Here is a 23,454-nt window from a genome sequence, read left to right as displayed (position 1 = left end):
TTTCCTTACCTGGACTGCTGAGGCCCTGAACTGGACAGCATAATAAAATTTTATCTGATTTAATTGCATTCACTCTGCTTTTCTGTGCCTTGGCTGGCATACAAATTTTCCAAGAAAGAAACAGATGCATAATTTCACAAAATGTCTCACACTTTAAGATACTATTCATTTCAAAGCACTTTCATCATTTTGTAGTGCCATAAACAACCTGAATGCTAATGACTTGGATTTCAATCATTCCAAATCTCACAAGAGAAAAGAAGAAAAAGACTGCTTTGGGTGTCCCTTTTAGAGATGAAAATCTGACAGTCGTACTTTACTTGAATCTGGCATTGTATATTGCACTAGTTTGATAAAATCCATTAACAGCAAGATTTTGGCATTATGAAAATATTCAACAGAGCATATTGAATAGGTCCTGAAAGATCTAAATAATCGTGACCTGAAATATCATTCTAGTCAAATATTGTACCTAATGTTTTTGTAGAAATCCCAATCTGAGTCTCCAGAGATGGAGAAGCAATCCATATATTACTCCATTCAGATTTCTATTTTGTCCTCAGTGAACTTCTTTTCAGGAATGTGTTAAGACCCATGACAAAAAGAAATAAAAAAATACATCAAATATCCTCAGTGTATAATGGCTACTGTGTTAAAGATATTTCTGAGGAAAATATGAGTCTTCATTACATTTTTCTTATCTGTAAGAAATTAGTTACAATTTTAGAAATGGGTAAGAATGATGATCAAAGTAAGTAACAGTCATAAATTTGTTTTTTTTTTTCCCTCTTCACAACATCTTTTACCTGAAATCGACTTTTTGACACTGACATTTCCTCCACATGGTTCTGTTAAATGGGGAGTTGGGATAGTGTTGGCACTGTACTCTCAATAAGAAACTCTTGCATTTCATGGGCTCTTGATAGTTATTTTGTCTTTATGGCTCTTGATAGTTATTTTGTCTCTTGTGAGATCTTTTTGTGAGATCCTTTCACAGAGCCTTTCTTAGACACAGCCAGCTCATGGGCAAGTTTCTCTCCTGCATTCTTGAGGATGCTGAACACAGCTACTTTCTGCTTCACAAAGGAAACTGTAGCTTTACACAACTTTTTGCAATTTTCAACATGCAGGGCTTCATCACTTCTTGGCATGCCTACTGATTAACATGATTTACATAGTTTTGTTCCATTTATGACTAAAAATATTTTTCCTATGTTTTGTTTTTTACTGGGTCTTACATATCTCATTTTTAAAACATTCTCCATTATTGCTATTAATATTTTTCCCCTATGAGCACAAAAAGAAGAGAATGGGCTGTTGTGTGCCCTTTTGAGAGTTCTGAAAGCCCAAGGCCTCAAATCTGTGCCATCTTGTATCTGGCTTAGGAGAAACCTACTTGGTGAACCCAAAAATAGTCTCAGAGAAGAAAAAAGAAATATACAGTAGTCATAAGAAGATTAATCCAAGTACATAACTGAAGAACCACCTACTGACAACTGATACAGAAGTATAATTTACTGCAAATATTTTCTTCAAATTTTAATGTCTTTCATTAGAGCATTATTGACTTTTACAAGTTTTACAACTTCACCCTAATTTTCAAATCCCTTCCTATTTCATACATTTATTTAGTCATGCTCTTATTCTCCAGATGAACTAGGAAAAAATTAATGGTCTTGAATATAGTTTTCACTGCTGTTTTTATTTCTTCTCTTTGTGAAGGTACTTCCTTCTCTGATTTATCCACTAAGCATCTAACCCATACAATTAGCCTCAAGTTAATAATCTTATAGTGGTCAATTATCATTCGCTCTGCAAGAAAAAAAAATCTGGCTCTCTTCTAAGAATAATAATCTTCCTCAAATTCATGCAAGGGGATCACATTTAGTGCCAGTCCTTTTGGTAAACAGCAAACTCAGTTTCTTTGCAGAGTAAAAATAAAAATAAGTAGAAATAAGTAGAAATAGAATAAGTAGAAATATGCAGCCTGCATATTACCTTTATTTCATTCCCTAAAGCTTATTTTTGTGCTGTTATGAACTGATAGTATGAAGAAGAAATGAGAGGCCATTCATCCCAGCCAAGCTTGTGCTCTAAATTATGCTTTACATTGACACCTGCGAAAATAAGAACTGTAGAAACAAATTATCACTTCCCACTTTGTTTCTGCTTCTTGCTTCAAGGGAGTCAGGCGGTGTAGGGAGGGAGACAGCATTTCACACTTTTGACACAGAAAGTGGGGTATGTTCATTCAGATTTACACGTCTCCTCTGAAAATCCCTTCACCTTAGTGGGTCTTCTCAGATGCCCTTTGCAATTCCAGAGAGACTGAGTCATTGCCAGGGCAATTCAGTTTTGCCTACAGCAGATGTCTACAAGAGATAAGATGAATCATGCTCTAAAAAAACCTTATTTTTCTTTCTTGTCAAAACGGGCAGCTGAGAATACATGCTCAGATGTAGATATTTACAGTGTGAAGTCAGGCAGAATGAATCTAAGGCTAGAAACCTCCTCAAGATGCTGTTGATGTCCAACAGAGAAACTAATGTGAAGTCTGTCTACATCTTGTTAATTTAGTGGTTGTACTAAAGAATGTATGTTTTGGGAGGATTTTTCACTCTCAGTATGGGAAAAATACTTCATTTCCATCTCAAGATCTTGATGTTGGAAACTTCTAGCATTTGTTTTGTGTATTTAAGCTGAAATCTGGTTTGGTCAAGATGTTTCTCACTGTATTTGCTCGGTATCCATCTCTTGTCTGCAGTCTGTGAGTTCTGCTTTGCAACAGCTAGGGACAAAGAAATATGTAATGGCTTATATGATCAAAACAAGGGTACAAAATTCAGCACTTTATGGTATATTCATACAGTATTGACATAAATTTTAAACCCCCACACAAACACACACTGTGTTCTTGCTTCTCATAGTTTTGTTTTGAAGGCTTGCATGACACAAGATGAGGTGATACTGTTCTACCACTCATTTTTAATGTAGGTACATTGAAATAAATGCCAGGTGGCCACCATACTTGAAAATCCTTTTTTTTTTTTTTTTCTTCTTGTTTGTTTGTTTGGTTTTCTCTTAATATTTATAAATGAACCCTAGTGAAGACAAAGAGCCTTGCTAAATATTCTGGGTTTATGACAAAATTCTAATTTATAAATCTCAAGCACAATCCCATCATGCAATCATACCTGGTGTGGGTAGCTGCAAAATTATTGTGTCAGTGAAGATATTTGCTCATAAATTATTGGAATATAAAATACTGCTGCTTTTTGTTTATACATGATAAAAAGAAAATAATTTCTGTACCCAGAAGTGTGTGTATTACATTTTTCCTCTTTCTGTCAGGCTGGTAATCCCCGAGACACCAAGTCAGCTAGAAAATAATTTCAGTGACATTCATTAATTTTCAGGAAGTTGTCTGAACTAAATTGATAAAAACAGCATACTATAGGTAGAATAAATTTTCTTTAAAGTTATTCCTCTTTTATTCTGGGATTCAGAATGAAAATAGTTTGTAGTTTTTTATTGTTATTATCAGATTTCACATTATCATGCAGTTCTAGAAGACTAGTAATTATGAATATTTTTCTACAAAGCAAATGATATACAAGATTTGACAAGAATGTCCTGTCCTGTGATTATTAGTTCATTTCTGGATCTCAGAAGATGTCTCTGTGCTTTAGATAGGCTTCCCATCTAAGCTGTCTACCAACCATTACTGACTCATTGCTGCCATATCTGAGGCAATCACTGTTTTGTGCTGGGAGGCAATCCTTCATGTTAAATTAATTGACCTTGATTTGAAAAATTAGTGGGATTAAAGCAGATAACTTTTAGGCAAGAAACTGTTCTTCGAGGTTCCGTGTGACTCAAAGCCTTTCTATTTCATTGTTTTTCCAATTGCATTAGTTGGTATTATAAAAGTCTAACTTCTTTTTACAGATTTTGCTTTGTTCATACATTTTGAATGCCAGGGCTGTGACAGTATGTGTGCTTCCCTCTCTGGGATATCTATGTGAACTGGGGACACAGAGCACAGAAAGGTAGTCAGACTCTCCGGGGAATTTGTACCCTAAAGAGTCTGTTTCTGCCACAGAGATGTTCATGCTGGTGGAACCCCTGGTAGCTGGTGGGACCCATGCTTCCTTGGTAGCCAGATACATCCCTGCTCATCTCTCGCTCTTGCTGGCTTTTCCCTTCCCTCTTTAGCACAATGAGTGTATTGCCAGCTGCATGTGCCTGTTTTAAAAGAGAGAGGGTGTGTGTGTGTGCCATATTTCCAGCGGGGCCCAGAGAATCCCTTCCCTTTCTGGGAAAGATCTCAGTGCGCTCAGAATCCTTTAAAGTTGAAGAGCCCAGTGAATTAGCTTACAGCCTTGTTCTCCTACAGACTGTGTGAGCAATAGATCTCTGTCAGTCAGCTCAGTGGGTTTCAACCCTTTTTATATTAGTGGTCCAAATATTCTCAGTACAATCCCAGATAAAAAAGCAAAGCAAAGAAAAAAAAAAGAGAGAGAGAATTCTGGCCATTTAACTAGTAAAATTTACTGCCAAAATTAGTGTGGTGTTACATTTTCCTGTTAATTGTGCTGCATTTTGACACCAAAATACTTTTCTGAAGTGTGACTCTCCTTGGGATGAAAGGTTTTAATGATGGAGGAAACAAAGCTGTAAATGGAAAACCAGCAAAGATATAGCTGGTCTTCAAATTAGAGGTACCCCATGTGAGCTCACCACCAGGTACTGAAGAGAAGGACAGAATAGCGTCAGCTCTAAAGCCTCATCTTCATGGATCTCTAATTATACAGTGTTTAATTCACACAGAGGCTTTTTGTTTTCTGTTATGTCATTTTTGTTTCTTTTTGATTATACTTTTTAATTATATTGGTAATGACGAGAGTAAACATGGCCCTGAGCCCAAAACCAACATGTAAACATAGTATCAACAGGAACCTGCCCATTATGCTACTGGCTTAATTAGCAATGTTAGGTGTGTGCTTCAGTTGTTATTAGAAGGTTTTAACTACTTCTGAATGCTGTATTAAATGCCTTGCCTGCCCCTCTCCTTAAAAAGGAAAAAAAAAAAAGGGAGGAGAAGGAGGTATTTTGTTACAAATACATTGTCTGAATTACTTATTTTTGATGCATGATACCTGGGAAATATTATAGAAAAACTGTCTCACTGTCTCATGATGCTTCAGTGGAAATTACCTGGGTTGAAAATTTTCTGCCTGCATTCTGACCTTTGCACTGAGAGAGAGCTGCAATTTTATATATCTGGCTAAATTTAGGTCAGGAAATGCACTCTTGCATTCCAAGCAAGAGTTTGGAGGATTTTTTTTTTTTCAATTTCCATTTCTATGTTAGGAGAATATTTGTTTTGTGTCTCTCAGCTCTGTGATCTTACTTCCCCATAAAGGGAAAAAATATATAAAGGGGCATAAAAGTCCTAACTCTTGTTCCATACCCTCAGGACACTTTAAAATATGTCAATGTACAATTTCTCATGTCTAGACATTACTTAGTTGTTTCAAGCTTAATTCTTTATAAAGCGTCAGTGAGACCTGCCATACTCATCATCTTGGAAGACAGAATCCTTCTCTTAGCTCCAGAGTACTAAATGCTTGAAAATGGAACATAATTTTCTCCACACTTTCTCAAGACTTGATCTTGGTATGAACAATCTAGGATACAAAGAAAGTCTCCCTGCTCAGCCTGAGCAGATCTCAATAGTACCATGTCTTCTCCTGTTCCAGTTGGATATGTTTCCTCTCTGTGTGTGCAAACAACACACTGGAAGAATTATCCATATCCATATGTAGGTGTGAATTAATTGCTAGTTCTCAAGAACATGAGAATTGTATTATACTAACAGTTCTTACTGCCTGATTGTTTGAGGATGTATAGCAACAGTCAGCATGAAATAGTCAGCAGAATTCAGTTTCTCTATGTAGACAGGACTGACCAGAACCCGTGGCCTCAAAACAAAAGTTGTTTGGCAGCTTGGTGCAATCCCTTGGGCCATCCAGACCTACCAAATGAAAACCTAGTGCCAGTTCCCTACCCTACTGCTCTGGTGAGCTCATCTGTTCTGGGATGTCACATGGTTTCATTTCTGTGCCATAGGCACCTGGGATCTCTGATTAATCTTTGGCAGAAACTGGAAGAAACCGGGTACACATTCCAATGCTTAATGGGTCTGCAAAACCTAACTTCCCAGAGCTTGGCAGCTGCAAAAGAGAGCCATTGTTTCACAGCCCTTGGAGATAAATATAAATGTTGACCTCTTAAACCTTAGTTTGATTGTTAGATAACTGTTGGAATAAAGCAAACTACAATAAAATATATTTTTGTGTGTCTACAAAAATCATGAGTAGACAGAGACCATTTTATTTTTTATAAACTTTTTGAGACTTTATGCGTTCTGTTTTGAGACAATATTTAAATCTACTCCTTTGCTTTTTGCAAGGTTCTCTATGCCTCCTCTGGTTTTCATCTAATGGAATCAAAGCTTCCTGCCAGATTTCTGACTCACTGAAAAGCCTTTCACAGAGGGTGCCATGTAGTTAAGAACATGCATTGTGTTGCTTTGAGAAGCTTCATTGTGTTTAGAACATTCTGTTTATTAGGCGGCCTCGTACAAGGTAGGATCTAATCATCTGGATGACTTGTTGACACTAAGTTTGTGATGAAATTAGAGATTTACTGTAGCCAAGTGCTTTGCCATGCCAACAGCACAGGCTCTCTTTCTTTATCTAAGTTTTAAAAAATATCTGGGTTTCTTCGTCCAACAAAACAAACCGAGGATGTTATTTAAAATGGAAATTAACACCGTTCCTGGTTTCACAGCATGATCAAGACATAATTTAGTCATACTAGCATTTTTATATTGCTTATCTAATTGGCTGTGCTTTCACTCTGGTTTCTGGGCTGCAAATTTCCAGCATAATTCTCTAGGAATTTGCCTAGCAGCCAGAGCAAAATAAAGGAGTTTAACTCTGAAGTTTCCCTTCAGTCCTTTGTCACTAGCTGTTTGAGTTTGGATTAATTGCATAGTTGTTAGTCTTAATAAATGTCTAACTATCTTTGGAAGTGCTTCTCTTAGTTCCCACCATAAAGCAAGTTTCTCTTGAGTCATGGAAGCATTAGTGCTCGCTAGACCACTCAGTATTGTTTGCACTTCTTTCCTGTTTTATTCCTGTTTTATTTCCAGTACTCAGAAAAAGGCATTTCATTAAGTATTCATGGCTCATGATTTGATGGACTTCAAATAATAAGAAGCATGAATTCAAAGAAACTTTATTTTACGTATCTCTATATATATAAGCATGTTTTTTTAAACAACGAACTACTGTTTTAGAACTTCCTAGCCTTATACACAATGCCTCAAAGTTCAAACCCTTCTTTTTTCTCACTACCTTGACACTATCATGAACAACATGTGGGTCAAAGAAAATGAAGCATATAACTTTTCTCTGAATAAAACTCCCTTATCTTTCCATGTATTTAACCCCAAGATGACAAACACGATACTAATTTGATTCCATCAAGATAGCTTAATGCCATGGGACAATTTAATGCATTTTTTTTTCCCTCACAGACAAATGAGGCAATAATAAACAGTGAAGATCACTGAATGTAAATCAGTTAATGAAAAACTTAAACAGATACTGAGTTCTAAAAATATTGCATATCTTGCAGATAGGGAGTACTCCACACATTTTCTTTTGTTGAGAACACAGCCTCAGGCACAACAGTCTGCTGATCTTCTCCTTAGGATACAATTTTAACTAGTGGGAACCATTTTTCTAAAAGAGGTTGTTTAGAAAGTATAACTTCTGTCTGATCGCAGAAGAGAGGATAAATCTGATTTGGGGAAAAAAACTTATTTTTTAAAAAGAATCAGATTTTTGTAGAAAAAGAAAGTAATGCTAACTCAGATTGCATAAAATGAACAGCTTTAACCTAACGGTCCTGAAGGAAAGATGCTACTGTCATTGCACCCAAGGTTTGTACCTTCCATGAGAAAAGGATGGTACTTTTTATCTCATGGGAAAAAAGTCCATTTAACAAGCTGATGCCCATAATAGGAGTGTTACCAATGTTTTATGTAGCATTTTGATTAAAAATTACCATCTTTTAAAGTGGCAGTATCCAGACAAAGGGTGTCAAGAATTCAGAAAGGTCTGTGTCGTGTTTTGCTACCAGGTAATTTTTTTAAATGGAAAGTTTATTCAGGTTACATTATAAACTTCAGCATGAAGAGTTTTGCTGTTATAATCATGCCCTCATTCTCCATATCTGTCCTATTACATCTAGATTATGCTGACTGAATACTGTATGGTTGTATCTCTTCCTGAAATAAAAGCAGTTTTTATATCAAAATCAAAGTAATTTTATTTAGTTTTAGGAACTGTTTTTTCTGTTGAGATAGTGGTAAATCTAAATGCACTGTGTTAAAACGGTGCATCTGGAGTATTTTTTGCCTTGTCTTATTGTCTGTGTAGTAAACATAATGTAATAACAAAACACAGTCACCTCATAACCTGAAATCTCTTATCATAAGTATGCTCTAAGGATAAGGCACAAGAACAAAGTTATTTTCCAGGATCTTTATTTGTGACATAGTTTTAAAGTATTTTTTTTTTCTTTCTGTAGATGAAATATGAAGATCTCTGTTCACATTTCCATAACAATGAGTTTCACAGAAGTGTCATGAAGTGTGTTCTGCATTACCATGAACCTGAATTTTATTATTTAATTGGATCCCTCAAATTGATGCCATGCATACTGCTACGAGACTTTGTGGCATAATGGTCACACATTCCTAAGACTTGTCAGATTAAATTTTCTAGGAATTGATCAGTCCAGAGATAGTCAGAGAAAATTTACATGAATGCAGGGCTAGATTCACTTCTCCTGAGATGGCCAAAGGGTAATAAATCAGCTCCTGAAGGACAGCTGACTGGTTTTTGTTTTGCTGCCACTTCCCCAGCCCAAACAGCCAATTCCCCTCTTTAGCCACTTCAGTACTTTGTATCAGAAGGTTTTCATGCTGAATGAGGCATCTGGCTTTTTGTGTGACCAGGGCAGATGGCAGCTGAAGGCCAGCAAAAAGAATTTTGTGGTGGCAAATGTTCCTCTCTTCTCCTTTAGCAATGACTATTGCAATGAAGACTGATCTCTCACCCAGAATCTTCCTTGTTTTAGACTGAGCATCAAAAAAGTCAAGTCACTAACTACTCATCATAATCTATCACTAGATGACTGAATAGTACCAAAGTTAAATAAGCACTGGAATTTTACACTGCCAGTGTCAAAATGTAGTAATCTCAAGGTCCATAAAAGGATTAGGAATTCATAGAATGGTTTTGATTGGCAGAGACCTTAAACATCATCTAGTTTCAATCTCTTTGTCATAGACAACATAGAGCTTCTCTGGGCAATTTATGTCAGTGTCTCATCATGTGAAAAAAAATAAAAGGAGTTAATCAAAATATTGTCATAGTTTAACACGGGAAGAGAATTTTTTTTTTTTAGAAGGAAGAGGTCCATCCAGTCAGAGGTCAGGTTTAGGTACTGACACTTGAGGTGACCAATTGAAGGTGGACACGCCTCTGAGAACACAGAGGGGTTAAAAGCAGAATTCCCAGGAGGACTCTTCCTTCTTTGGTTCCAGTCACCGCATGGTAAAGACCTCCCCTGCCCAGCCCGGGCTAAGTGGGGGAGGGGAGCCATGCGGCCTGTGGAAGTAAGCCCAAGGGTGGAGGGGCTGGAACCAGACCTGGCCCCCTGCAGATGGAAGGATGGAGAAATCTGAGATGTCTCCGCTCCCCCCAGAGTCTCTCTCTCTCCCAAGAGAGAGAAAGAGACTGCGGTGGTTTTATCAGCAGTTCGCCGCAGGGAAGGAGAAGAGCGGGGGGGGCCGCAAGGTGCCCAGCCGGGCTGTGGGAGCTGGAGCCTGGGCAGCGAGCCATCCTTGAGATTGGGACTTTTAACCCTTCCTGAAAAATAAAAGCTTTGTAAAATTTTCTCCTCCTTGGTTTGAAAAAAGAGAAGAAGAGAGACAGCCTAAAACCTCAGATGTTCAGAGAAGAAGGTTGGGGGAAGATGATAGAGTGTCTTTTGACTAGACTCTGCTTCTTTACCATAGACTGAACCACTCTTTCTTTCAAGAGGGACTGCATTTTAGGGGGATGCATTAGTGAGCCAAGAGACCTTCTTCAGCAACTACCAGTTTTAGAGTGGACAGAGAGAGAGCTGAGAAGGGTGTGAAGATGCCCTCCATCTTCAGGGAAGAAGAGAAGGCGATCTCTGTCTTTTGAACCCTCGGCCCCAGGGGAAAATGGGAGGGACTCTAGTCCCGAATTGTGATACTGGACTGTTGTTCCTGGTGGTCCTTGGCAAAGCATCCTTAAAGGGGCCCTATAAGCAGTCTCTGTCCATGCCCGGTAGTGAGAGCACTGTGACATGGAGAGGAGAATGTCACACTGACCGGTGTGTCTGGGCGGTACCACGTGTGACATTGGAAACACAAGAGGTGGCAGCTGTGTTTCCTGGGGGTCTATAGTTGCAAGGGGGACTCCTCTCTTCCCCGATGAACTCAGTATTGATTATATTGAAGGGTGAAAACTTGATTAAGGATCCAAATGGGTCTCGCTGGGGTTTAGTGGAGTTGGGTGGAGGGAAGAGAAATGTTTTGGAAGGTTTTCATTTCAAATTTTGTGTGTTTTTTTCTTCCCTTTCTTTTCCTTTAATAGTAGTAGTAGTAGTGTAATAAAGTTTTTCCTTTGTTATTAAGTTTGGCCTGTTTTGCTCTGTTCTTGATCACATTTCACAGCATTTGATTGGTAAGTTGTATTTTCATGGGGCGCTGGCATTGTGCCAGCGTCAAACCATGACAAATATAAAGGTCATCTAATCTACTGCATGGACAGTTGGCCAGAGAAGGTTTTTTCCCTAGGGAAAAAAATATCCCTCTATTGACTCACTACCTCTTCTGCCTCTCTGATTTCATGGCCTATTAACTTCAAGGTCAAGAGGGTAGGAGGAGGTCAGGTTTGAGTACAACACGGCGAGGGGTTCTGTCTGAGACTCTCCCTTATTGGGTATTTATGTAGGTCTGAGGTTCTGCAAGAATTATGAGCTATCTCACATTTAGGGAGTTTTAGGATTTTGACAGCTGCCCTTAAGGGTATTAATCAGAACTGGGCTTGAATAAAGGCTGGGTGTCTAATTTGGGCAGAGGTGGAAAGGTTCTGCAGATGAACAAAACAGGGAGCTTAAGCATCTATGGTGTAAACTTGCACTTGCCTAAATCTGGATTAAGAGTAGATGCTGATGTTGACTGGGGGCTGAGGATAGGCAGTGTGAATCATGGATTGGTACTTAATAATTTAAAACATCCAGATGGCTAATTTATGGTAGATGAATTCAGGTTTCAGAGGGTAATCACATCATCTTATTTTAGGTATATAAATTATATGCCAAAAATAGAAAACGGATCTTTTTATGTTCTCCCTGTAGCCAGCAGGGAGACACTGGTCTTCTAGAAAATTAATCAAAATTAGATTTTTACTCTGAATTCTAGAGAAGTCTGCTGGTCCTTGCTGATTTTAGATTATGTGTTGATGATTTTTCCACCATATACAGTGATTGTATATGTATAGACTATATAAAATCAGTTTTCCAAAATTGAAAAAGCTTGCTTATGCATAAACACAGCCTCTGGACTGAGATTGCAGAAGGCCGAAAATTAGTCAATTCATTCAAAGGCTGGTCTGAACATGCGTGATTACAATGTATAATCCATCAGAAATAAATATTCTTTAAATTTTGAGATGCAGTAGACACAGGAAACTTTTGCTTAGTAAGGTCCTGTGAGATGAACAGAAGAGGAAATAGTTAATAAAAGTCAAGCAAAATGCATCAGTCTATGGCTACAATGCAAACAAATCTGCTTTTCTGTCAGGTGCACAGGCTAAAGCTGCCTACAGGCAGTTTTAATTGACAAGCACAGCATTCATTAAATAGATAAACCATACAAATTCTGACCTTGCCTGTATCAAACAGGGCAATATTAACATAAGGATTCCCTTCATATTATGATTTTTACTGGAGGAAATTATGATGAAAAAAAATCTTATGTGCCCATGTACCTATTCAACATTCTGCATGTCCTTTACTGAGGGAAATAGATGGTTGTTATAGCTCATGAAAGGAAAAGAAAAATCCTTAGTTTTAGCATATGGGAGTACCAAGGGATTATAGCATTGCCTTGCATAAAGAACAAATCTTTCACTAGGATTTTCACTTACACTAGCAAAAATTCAAATGATAATGATCATTCATTCACACCTTTTGTTTGAGCTTTTTGGGATGGAAACTGATTTCCTTCATCTTGTCCTGAAGTGCAGTGTGTCATTCTTCTCTCCTAAGTATCTCCAGCAGCATGAAGAAATAAAGTGGATTCTAAAACATTGTTTAGATCCTTTCTGAAATCAGCATCCATATGTTCATGCTAGACCACTGCCTAGAGACAGAACTAGGTATTTTATACTGCCACTGTGGCAGGCACTTTTTGATAATAAGTATGTGCAAATTCCAATGACATCTGAAGAAAGAAGAACTCAATTCTCTGAGCACACCTTAACCTGAAGTGGGGCTTTCATGATCTGTGATTGGTATAATTTTTTATTTATTTGTTTAATCTGGATTCAGTTTCTTTTTGAAGACACGGCACAATGTGTAATGTATAAGATCAATTATTGAAAGGGTGACTGAGGTCTCACTATTTCTTTGATGAGCTAAATTTAATAATTATATAAAGACATCTGAGGACACAGTGTGAAGCTAATATAAAATTTTTACTTCACATTACAACCATAATCTTGAGGTGATGATTCAATATGCGTAAAGTTGATCTGAAGACTGCACACAATAAATCTATCAATATTGTGAAGGTGAAGACTAACTATTTTCTGATTATGTCAGTGATTTTATGTGAGTAACTCTGGTGTTTCTGCATAGTTTGTAGTTCCAAGAAAAACAGCAACAACAGTTGTGACAGCAGGTGCAACTACTGTCTACATATTTCCAGTTTTGTCCTTTGCTGTAACTGGCTGATCAATCAGACACAATACCAAAAGAGATACAGTAGTTTTTCATCTGACTTGCACCCCAAAGCAAAGGCACACACTTACAAAATTTAGACAATGACAATTTGATTACATTCCTCATTAAAAAAATATATATAACAAAATAATTCATTTGAGAAGCATGGTTATATCTTAAAAACTGATCTTCAAACTTTCACCTTCATGTTATCATAACTCCAGATGACTGAAGTCACTATTAGTTTTTTCAGCCTTCAAAGGTGCAGTAATTAGCAATCTCACAATATCTGTAATTGTCTTTTTATAGTTATAAAGCTGCAGCAATTGAAGACGACAGCTTGTGCCACTTAAATGGAACCCTGCAGTGCTGTTTCCTGATAACACAGAAAATTATGTATGGCACCTGCACAACCCTGGGACAATGAAAGGCTGGATAAGAAAACACAAGGAAAAGCTTGAGGAACGGAGGATGATCTTTAGTCAGCTTGTGACAGGAGAAACAGAAATTCTGCTGGAGAGAGCAGAATGGGACCTCAGGCAAGCTTAATCTTTGCAGCTAATTTTATGTAGCACATCACAGTGTGATAACCTTGGTATGAGAACAAGCCCAGAGGTGAAGTGTTTCCTTCAAATTTGTAGAAGTCCTTGTGCTAATTAAGCTGTATGTAAACAACTCCACTGTGTGATAGCTCATGATTTTGCCTTCCTCTGACATGAAACACCTCTAATAACCCTTGCAACTTGGCTGCAGCTTGGCTTCCTTGTCTTGCATACTGCATCAGATCTTAGCTCTCCTGTTCTGTTTGAGCATCCCACTAGATTTCGCCACTGTTTTCCCATATGGTATCACTCATTCTATCCTAACCACCTTGCAAGAGCCATAAGCATGCGTGTCTTCTTTGGCTCTGCTCAGTACTTTCCCAGACAATTGTCTAGACCACTATCTTAATATCATCTAAATGTTCCAACAGCTCCTAAAATTTCTTCCTCTGTCTCTTTATCTCTTGTTCCGCCAACTGTAAGGTATTAATTCTCTCATTGAGATAATTTATAATTTGCTGCTGCAGATTTTGTTTTATTTTGTTTTTTTATTTCTGCTTCAGGTGCATTTTCTATAAACCCAGAACTATATTGTTTCCTTGACTTTAGTTTGAAAGGACTTCTACCATGCAGCAACATATGTGTATCTATTTTCATATGTGATCTCAGTTATTGTAATGGTTAAGGCTCTGATTAGAAATTAATTTTCAATGTTTAAATAAAAGTTTTTATTAAAAGGCATGAAAAAGACTTAGAAACATAGTGTATGCATTATTTTCATTTAGCTGTTGTGTGTTAAATAATGTATACTATGTCATCTGACCTTCTCTGTTAAAATACAGAAAAATATCTGCCTTCTGCCTAATTTCTGAGTTTTTCAGTAGCACCAATCACTTGGATTCTGAAACATTTTAAGAAATGTTAAGGAGAAAGTGATACTTTTAACACTGAGAAGAAGTCCATGATTTCATGTCTAGGATCTGGAATGCTACTCAGATTTTCCAATACAGTCTTACAGAGAATTTCTTCAACCATGGTTTGAAAGTTAGGGATGTTCAGATGCCTTCACATGCCTATTTCTAGAGTTTACCATTAAACATCTCTCTTTTTAGGCAGTCTTTACAGATGTGTCTTCTGAAACCTCAAGGCCAGGATTTATCACATTTCATTGATATGGCTTATGAAGATGACGAGTCTGTGAGTTGTTCTGTGGTCACTGTACAGTAGTTTGAACAAGATGTTTGCATATAAGAGAAACCAAATATGTGCACTCAGAAAAAAACTCAGGTCTTAGGAGGAATGATTCACCCTCTGCAGGTACCAGAGTCTTGTCTATAGTGATGCCCACAATGTCTATGATATTTTTACCAATTACCAAAGCCTGTGATATCTTAATCTTATGGTTTGCTTAGGTATTTAAAATTTGTGTAAGGAATCTAAATCTGGTCTATTTCTAAAGAGGAAACAGCATATACAAGTCAACTGCTTTTAACTTTTGCATGTCCTGTTTTAGGGCTGATCCATTGCTAATTATGGAAATCATTATCTCATTAAAAGTCTTGTTGGGAAGGGCCATCATGCTTTCTATTAATAGCCAGAGAGGGAGTGAATTGGGAGCAGAGCAGAAGTTAATAAAAGTGACTATGTGATAGGAAAAAATCCCAATATTTTTGAGGTCTTTGAGGAGGAACTCCGGAATAAGACACAGACAGACAAGCTTTCCAAAACAGGCAAGTCTTTAAACAGTCTCTTCATGCATGACAGTACAAATGTAAGTGAAAACCTTCAAACCCTTTTAATAACATTCATCATATTATATTAGCCCAATATCTTGTATTGATGACAGTTCTGCTCTGAAAATTATCTTATAACTCAACATCTCTAACTAATTTTCCTCACTACATGTCACTTTTTTAAACAAGTATGTCTTTTTTTAAGATCCATATATAAATTCGTCTAAGAGAAGGAAGCTAAGTTACTGACTATTTTTTAACATTTTTCCCAGATGGACATTGCTAGTGTATTTTCATGCAGTTTTTTATGAGAAAATATTATATTCTCGTCTTCTGTTATGCATTGGGTATTTCTTTTTAGTTTTGGGTTTTTTAAAGCAGAGAATATATTGCAATCAAAAGCACTAAACTCCTTTGGTAGGTAAGAGGTATGCACTAGAGAGAGCTTTCAAAAAATCAAATCAAGTGTATGAAGTACTATAGAGATTATGTCCTTGTACTCTTGTAGGAGAAGAAATAAGAAATCAATTTTCTTTGCAATATTTATTTTTCAAATAACAATTATAAAGCAGTTTGGCAGTTTATGTGTAGAACCAGATCATTCTTTCCATATCAAGTAGAACAATTTTGTCAGACTTACTTTGCTGCTAACATGGATGTCATGCAGTTAAATATAAGCTGACAGAATGTACAACATAACTAGAGTAGATCTTATTCATAACGATCAATTTTTTCCTCAAAAAAATAAAAGTTCTTTCTTTGGAGTGGTTTTGAACTGCCAAGGGAAGATAGTACCCTGACAGAAGATATTCCCTTAGACAGTTTCAGAGTTCTCAGTGGAGGTCATCAATTATATGGATACTGCTGTCCATGTATGTCTCTGTAGACTCATAATGTCTCCCCAGCAGGCTTGGAGTTTAATGCCAACTCAGCCCCACATGAGGGAGTGAGAAAGCGAGAAAACTCATGAGTTCAGATAAAGACAGTGCATGGTATTCCAAGGTATGCAATGTCCTTTGGTCAGTTGGAGTCATCTGTCCCAGCTGTGTCTCCCAACTTCCCATGTTCCCCCCAGCCCCCTCATCAGTGTGGCACTGTGAGAAGGCCTTGACATTCTGCAAAAGCCACTCAACAGTGACAAAACCTTTTCTGTATTATCAACACCATTTTCAGCACAAATCCAAAACACAGTACCATCTTGGCTACTGTGAAGAAAATTAACTCTGCTGCAGCCAAAACCAGCACAGACATCTATGTTAAGTGCCACTGAAACGTGCTAGTGTGAGAAAGTAAAATTTTCTACACAGGCAAAATATTTCCATTCCCAAAGTTTAATTTCTGAAATTATTTCTTCTTGTGCGTGTCACTAAACCGGCTGTAGAACACGGAGTGTAAAAGCCTTTTTGTGTCAAACACTGTGCCCATGCAAGAAGCAGAAACAGATGCACACTCAGACGTTGCTAAATGATTAGAAGTGTCTAAATATTAACAAACAGAAGCAGCTGAAAACACCTCTTCTATTTTTTAAAAATCACCAAGGTAACATCTCCCTTGAGGACAGGGAAGAACAGTGAAGAACAATAGTCACCCTACGTGGCATAGTTAAGTAGAGCAGGGACAAGGAGGTCAACACATAATGGTCTCAATTCAGAGCCAACAAAAATTGCTGTAATTCCTCAGCAAGGCACCTAATTGGAATCAAGTACATTGACAGTTTCACCAATTTTACTTCATGCTCTGGAGCAATATAAAAACTGTTGTTTATCTGTCCGAAGACCCCATGATAGCAAACACTAAATCCCAGAAATGGTAATTGATGCACGTGAAGTCTCTAACACAAGCGACAGAGCCATCTTGTTCAGGGGGATCTATGGTTAGGGGTCTTGCCAAACACATCTGATTCTAGACACAGATTTACCATGGGTATTGCCTGTTACAGCCTACATAAGTCTGTGTATCTGACATGGGAACAAATGTGCAGCTGCTCAGTCTATCTTTTTATTAGGTGGAGATAGAGCCTAGCCTTGCAACTAAAGACACAAGATTTGAACATCCTTGCAATTTCATTTGGCACTGATACATGATCTAAAGGGAAAAGCAGAGGAAGCTGCTTAGGTTTCAGCAACTTTAAGAGCTGTTGTAGAATTTTTCAGAAGGTTAAAAGACTTCACATGATTTGAAGCTAGTCTCAGTATTAAAAAAATAGTGCCAGTCAGAGTAAGTAAGATTACCATGGTCTGATTCTTATAAATGCTGTAATACCTGAGGAAAAAGGTTTGAAGCACTTCTGCTCTTCCTCCTTCCCTTTTCCATCTGACAAGGACTATCTTCTGATTTGAGGGCCACTGCATAGGGAGCACAAAAATAGCATGTGCCTGAAGACATGAGGCATTGAAACTACAGAGCTTTTACCATCCCTTGTTGACACATTTATGCAAGGCTACAGACCACCTCTAGTGTGCTCAAATGCACATAGCTACAGAGACAGGGAAGCCTTGCTGAGAAACCTTAATGTTAGTGGCTCTAAAACTAACTATAGTTTATAAATCAACACAGTCACAGAGTAGAGAAATATAGCATATAACCAGTGAGTACAGGAAATAAGATGGGTAATTAGATATAATTGGTCTCTCCATATCTAATTGCTATTGACTGTATCATCAAAGCTTTAATCTTCTCTCTTTATTTTCCTACCACCATCTCTTCTTTTTAATCTTGTTTCCTTTATGGATAAAGAATCATTTAAACAACGCTTAAAGACTACAGACATCATTATATTGATTGAATGAATGAACGAATAAATGAATGTTTCTTCAGAAGCAGAGCAAGACTCCTGTGATTCTTTACTGAGGAAAGTTTATGATTTCTTTCTGAGTAGTGAAACTCCTGCAGCCTTGTCTTTCTCTCTAGAGATCTGAAGTAGTAGGTTACATGGGACTGATCACTGGGAAAAAACATATTAAAGAGTACATCTGTGTCTTGAGACTGAGAACATTTGAGTTGGCGCAGAAATATGTGCAAGGGAGGAGCTTATTTCTCATGTAAGCCTCGATAGACTCTGGAAACAAGCATATAAACACCTGTTTCAAACACTGTTTATGAAGATACTTGTTTAAAAAGGGTAAATCAGTCTAGTTCTATGACAAGATCATCATTATGCAAATTGTCTCTCAGGGAGCTTAAAATAAGTAAGTTCCGTCTTTCTGGAGAAACATGGCTGAACTGTCAAATATTACTTAGTAAGAGGATTATACTGGATTTGATTTTACTTAAGACTTTTTCATAGAGAGCAGTTTCTCTCTCTTCAGTTTTAGCAAGCCACTTGCTTTTGAGATATTGCTTTGGATTCAACATTAGTCTTAATTGACATAGGTTTAGTTATTTCACTTGAGTCCTTTATCATAAAGCTCCATACATCATATAATTACATATAAGTAGAAGGATTCATGCATGCTGTAATCTATGTACTGGGATGGAAGGCAGAGAAATAAATAGAAAAGCCTGGTTTGTGACTTTATGCCCATAAAATATATAGGTTGAAATGAAAGATTATGCAGCAGCAGGCTTAACATGATGGAAGTGTGTGATTAATTTTTGCTTTAATTATCTTTCTAATGATTTCCAAAATAGATAGTATGTGATCCACAACACAGACACATAGAAAATCAATGAGTTGAAAGAAGCTGGGTGAATTTAACACTAAGAAAAAAGAAATATAAGTAAAATCATAAACACAAGATGAGAAATCAGGGGGGAGGGGAAGAGTTTCAGTCTCTTAATTCAATCTCATGCAGTGAGGTTTTTGCTATGATCATTAACAGACATCCTCAATTTGGATGAAATGAATATAACCTTGGAAAAAAGGTACACATTGGACTTTACTCAGGATGTTTTAGTGTGAGACAACCACAAATATGTAATTCATTAATTTGCTTCTGCAGTTTGGATCAATTATATTTATATCTCGTTGATGGATAAGAGGTAGGTACAGAAGGAGATGAAGTTAGATGGTCTAGAAAACACCCAGGAGGGAAGCAGAATGGGTCTGAGGTAAAAATTAACTTGTCCTTGGGAAAATGTTTTTTTTGGCTACAGCGAGAGAGCACCAGAAAAGACAAAATAGGTCATTATCTACTCTATTCCTTTATCCTTTCTGTGTTAGTAGAAGAGCCCGCTGTATGTTTCACTGGACTAAAAGGATGAGTGAAGAAAAAAAGAAAACCATCTGCTTGTGAAATTTGTTTGCTTACCACAATAATACTGAGGTACCTGTTCAGTCCATCTTGGAAATGCTTCACATATTTCCTTACAGCAGCCATTTAGCTAAAATCCAAGAACACAAGTTAAAAAGAAGTTCTAAGAAATCCACTAGAAAAAAAGTGTTCAAGGTTTATTTTGACTAATTCCATAGCATCTTGATTTGCTTGTCTGACTTTTAGTTGCCTGAACTTCAAAGAATTTCGAGCAGCATTAGAAGAAATTCATCCCTGTTACTCAGCAATTTCATCCTTCATACATGTCTTTGAAAGTCTGTGCTTCAGATCCAAAGAAATAGATGTTATGCAAATTAAAATGCTGTAATTCCTTTGGAATTGCCACATATGTTCAGTTTAAATCATCAGGAGCTGCACAGAGACAGAAGGGATAAAACTCCTACCCCTTTCTTTGATCCCAGGGGCATTACCCCCCTCTGCCTGAGCTAGAAAAGAGCATGTGCAATGCATAGCAGCCCTGTGGCCCTGTCTAAAAAAGGTCCTGCTAACAGAGAGCACAGGCTGTGCAACTGGCACAGCCCTGCATTAACCTTCAGGCAGGTGGCTGTGCGAGGGGTGGAAATGAACTGCAAGGATGGACTGGGTGCACAGGAGGCTAAGAACAGGGCAGAGGTGAGGCAGGGCAAGAGAATCCTTTTAAAACTTTATGCCATATAAGAAAACCCAGCTTACAAGTCTGCACTGTCAAAGCAAGGCTTCCACTTCTCCCTTTCAGTCAACCCCAGGTAATTGTATCCATACTGACAGGACAGGAGTGTGCTGGGTTCAGATATGTCTCTACTCTTTTGGGACACAACTGTCTAACTCCAAGCTTAAGCCAATATATGAGCTGGCCTGAGTCCATAATAGATGATCAGGGAGTTTGTCATAAAGAATGAGATACAGCTTTAAGCTGATGCAACATCAAAACCACATTACAGCTCTTAGAAGAAATAAACCCTTCTCGCTGCAGAACAGACTCTATATAACTCATACCAAGAAGAGGTCAATCTTTTTCTCAGTTATATGGTTGTTTTTGATAATGCAGGACTTCAGTATTGAGGGTGAACAGTTACATCTTGAAGGATTTGATTTTTAAGAGCAATGCACACCTTGCTGGTACACTGGGCAATAAACACTGACAGCCTCTGTCTGTAGCACAGAAAGTCTCACACTCACATTGGCGGTAAGGACACCAGTCTGCCAAATATTAATAACTCTTTGCATGAAATCAGTATTTCCCAACAGGATTTTACACACTGGGACATATGATTTAGAAAAAGACATCTCAGGCACTGACATCCCTAGTGGCAATGCCCCGATCATGCTCAAATACCTGTTAACAGACTAAGAGCCAATAATTTTTTACTACTATAATTGAAGTCTTAGCAGTCTATTATGCAATTTAGCATTGTTAGTTCATAGTAAATACTATACATAGAGAAAAAAATACAGAAAATGTTACTACAACAAAAATAACAACAACAATAATATTAATAAAAAATACAGTAATTTCTAATTGCTATACAAACCCTTTTCCCTGGTGTTCTTTCTGTTGTTCCTCTAAGCCCTATCAGTGATTCCACTTGAGAGTGGGGTGAGGGAGTTGTCACCTGTATTTTTTCACCAGGAGGAAATATTTCATGTTTGTGCTTTTTCACTCTACAATTTATTTTAGATTATTTTTATTTTTGTGAACATACTTTTATACCTGGTTCTTTTTACATTATTCTGTAATTCCTCACTATATCTCAATTTACGATAGTGATTCCCTTTTCGTGCACTAGCAAGTATTCCTCTATTTATTATCCCTAAAACCTATTTTTAACCAACCCCAGGGCTGCATTTTTTTAACTGATCTTATGGGTGTTTTTTATAACTCTGGGGTTATAAAGCCAGTGTCAGGCTGTGTCCCATCTCTTATTATTCCACATCTGCGCCCCTCTGTGTCATCCTTGATCTCTTCTTCCAAAGATGTTCTCTTTCACAGCAAGTCTGTGTTTCTTTAAACAATATCTTTAATAATTGCCTCTTTCTGCTATCTGTATAAAACTATTGGCGTGCTTTACAAAGATAACAAAACCAAAGGAAGTTAGCCACAGACTAAATTAAACAAATTCCTGTCACAGCTAAACTAATAGAGTTGCAGGCCAGCCAGGTTCAGGCAGAGCAAGTCTGGTAGGCCTCACTATTGAGGCCTTGCACACTCAGTAAAAAAGCCTTGTTACTGGTAATAAACTCTGAAATAAAAAAATAAACTCTTAAATAAAAAGAAAACTTGTTACTGGCAATAGCAATGGTATACGATGGGACTACACAAACACACACCACACATGGTTTTATCTGGAGTGATCTTAATATAGGCTACCAAAACCAGAGTCTAGAATACACAAAGGAGGTAGCCCAAATCATTCCAGTTTCCACTGATCCCATTATTTCCTTTGAGTGAAATTTCTGATCTCCCTTTCTACAGACCTGTTCCCATGTCATTTGAGGACCCGGCTTTATGTAAGGAAATAAAATAAAACCCTACTCAATAAACCCTACTCAGGATAACTATGATAATCTCTTTGCAGAAGAGATTTGCACACCAAATACCTGCCTTGGAAATCAAAAAACATCAGCCTGTAGAGATTACAAATCATTGCTTTTAAGGTTGGAAATTCTGTGACAGCAGTATTTTAAGGTAGAAGTGTTCAAGATAGTGCAATATAGATGCTACTGGCCCACATGCCTTTCCCATCATGCTGGTAGTTGACAGTGTGCATTATAGTGTCTTAATGGTGTATTTATCCCAAACAGCATTGTCTAATGAATGAATACTTAATGAGCCTCTATTAAGTTTAGAAGTGCCCTGTTTTAAACCATTAGTTCATTACAGTAATAAGGTATTTTCTACTGCAGAGGAGTTAAAGCAAACACAGCAGTTCTTTGAAGCCAGATGACTGCTTAAGGCAAAATAAAAAAGAAAGCAGAATTATTATTCAAAGAAGTAGAAACCAAATCTACTTTTCCTTTTTTTTTTTTCTTCTTCTGGTTTGGAAAAAGGCAATTTATATCGGCAAGATAAGAGCGTTGTCTTTCACTATTGAGGGCAGATTAGATTGTCAGTCATGAATTGTCTGTTCTATTAGTCTTTTTGCCCTGTCTTTGGATTGGACTGGAATCAGCTAAAATCATAGTGTATGAGACTTTTAATAAGGGATTTCCCCTTCCTTGTCTTGAATTGCTCGGTCTCTTATTGCAGGCCTTTTAATACCTTATTTTGAGAACAAAACTTATTCCAGTGCCTCAGGCAAGAAAAGCTGAGAGCTAGTAAAACATGTATAGTGTGATAGGATTTAGAGTTATTTGAAGAATTATATAAGAAAGATATTTAGATGCCTAAATAGATAAAAAATGGCCTGATGACATCTTTAAAAGCACTTGAGTCATGTAAAGTTAAATGTGAGGCTGGATGTCCACAGTATATCTATTTCCCTAGGTGCATATCCATTTCCCTAGGTGCATATCCAAATAAAGCAATGAAAGATTTCCAGTCAGAAGAATTAGAAAATTATAACTGCAGGTACTTTTATTGACCTTCTGATTCATCTACAGACTAATAATTGTAGGTCTAATATAGAGTTCATAGAATTCAATGAAATACTTTCTACTGATTTAATATACTTTTTATCAGGTTTCTGTAATTATAACAAGTTGCACTGAATGAGGAATTAACTCAGAGAATTAAAATGTATTTGTGGATAATATGTGAGTAGAAAGTGAGCACAAATTTTAAATTATTTGCTATAAATTAATCACCCA

This window comes from Taeniopygia guttata, chromosome 1 (assembly GCF_048771995.1).
Source record: "Taeniopygia guttata chromosome 1, bTaeGut7.mat, whole genome shotgun sequence".
Taxonomy (NCBI): Eukaryota; Metazoa; Chordata; class Aves; order Passeriformes; family Estrildidae; genus Taeniopygia; species Taeniopygia guttata.
This window is presented reverse-complemented; position numbering follows the sequence as displayed.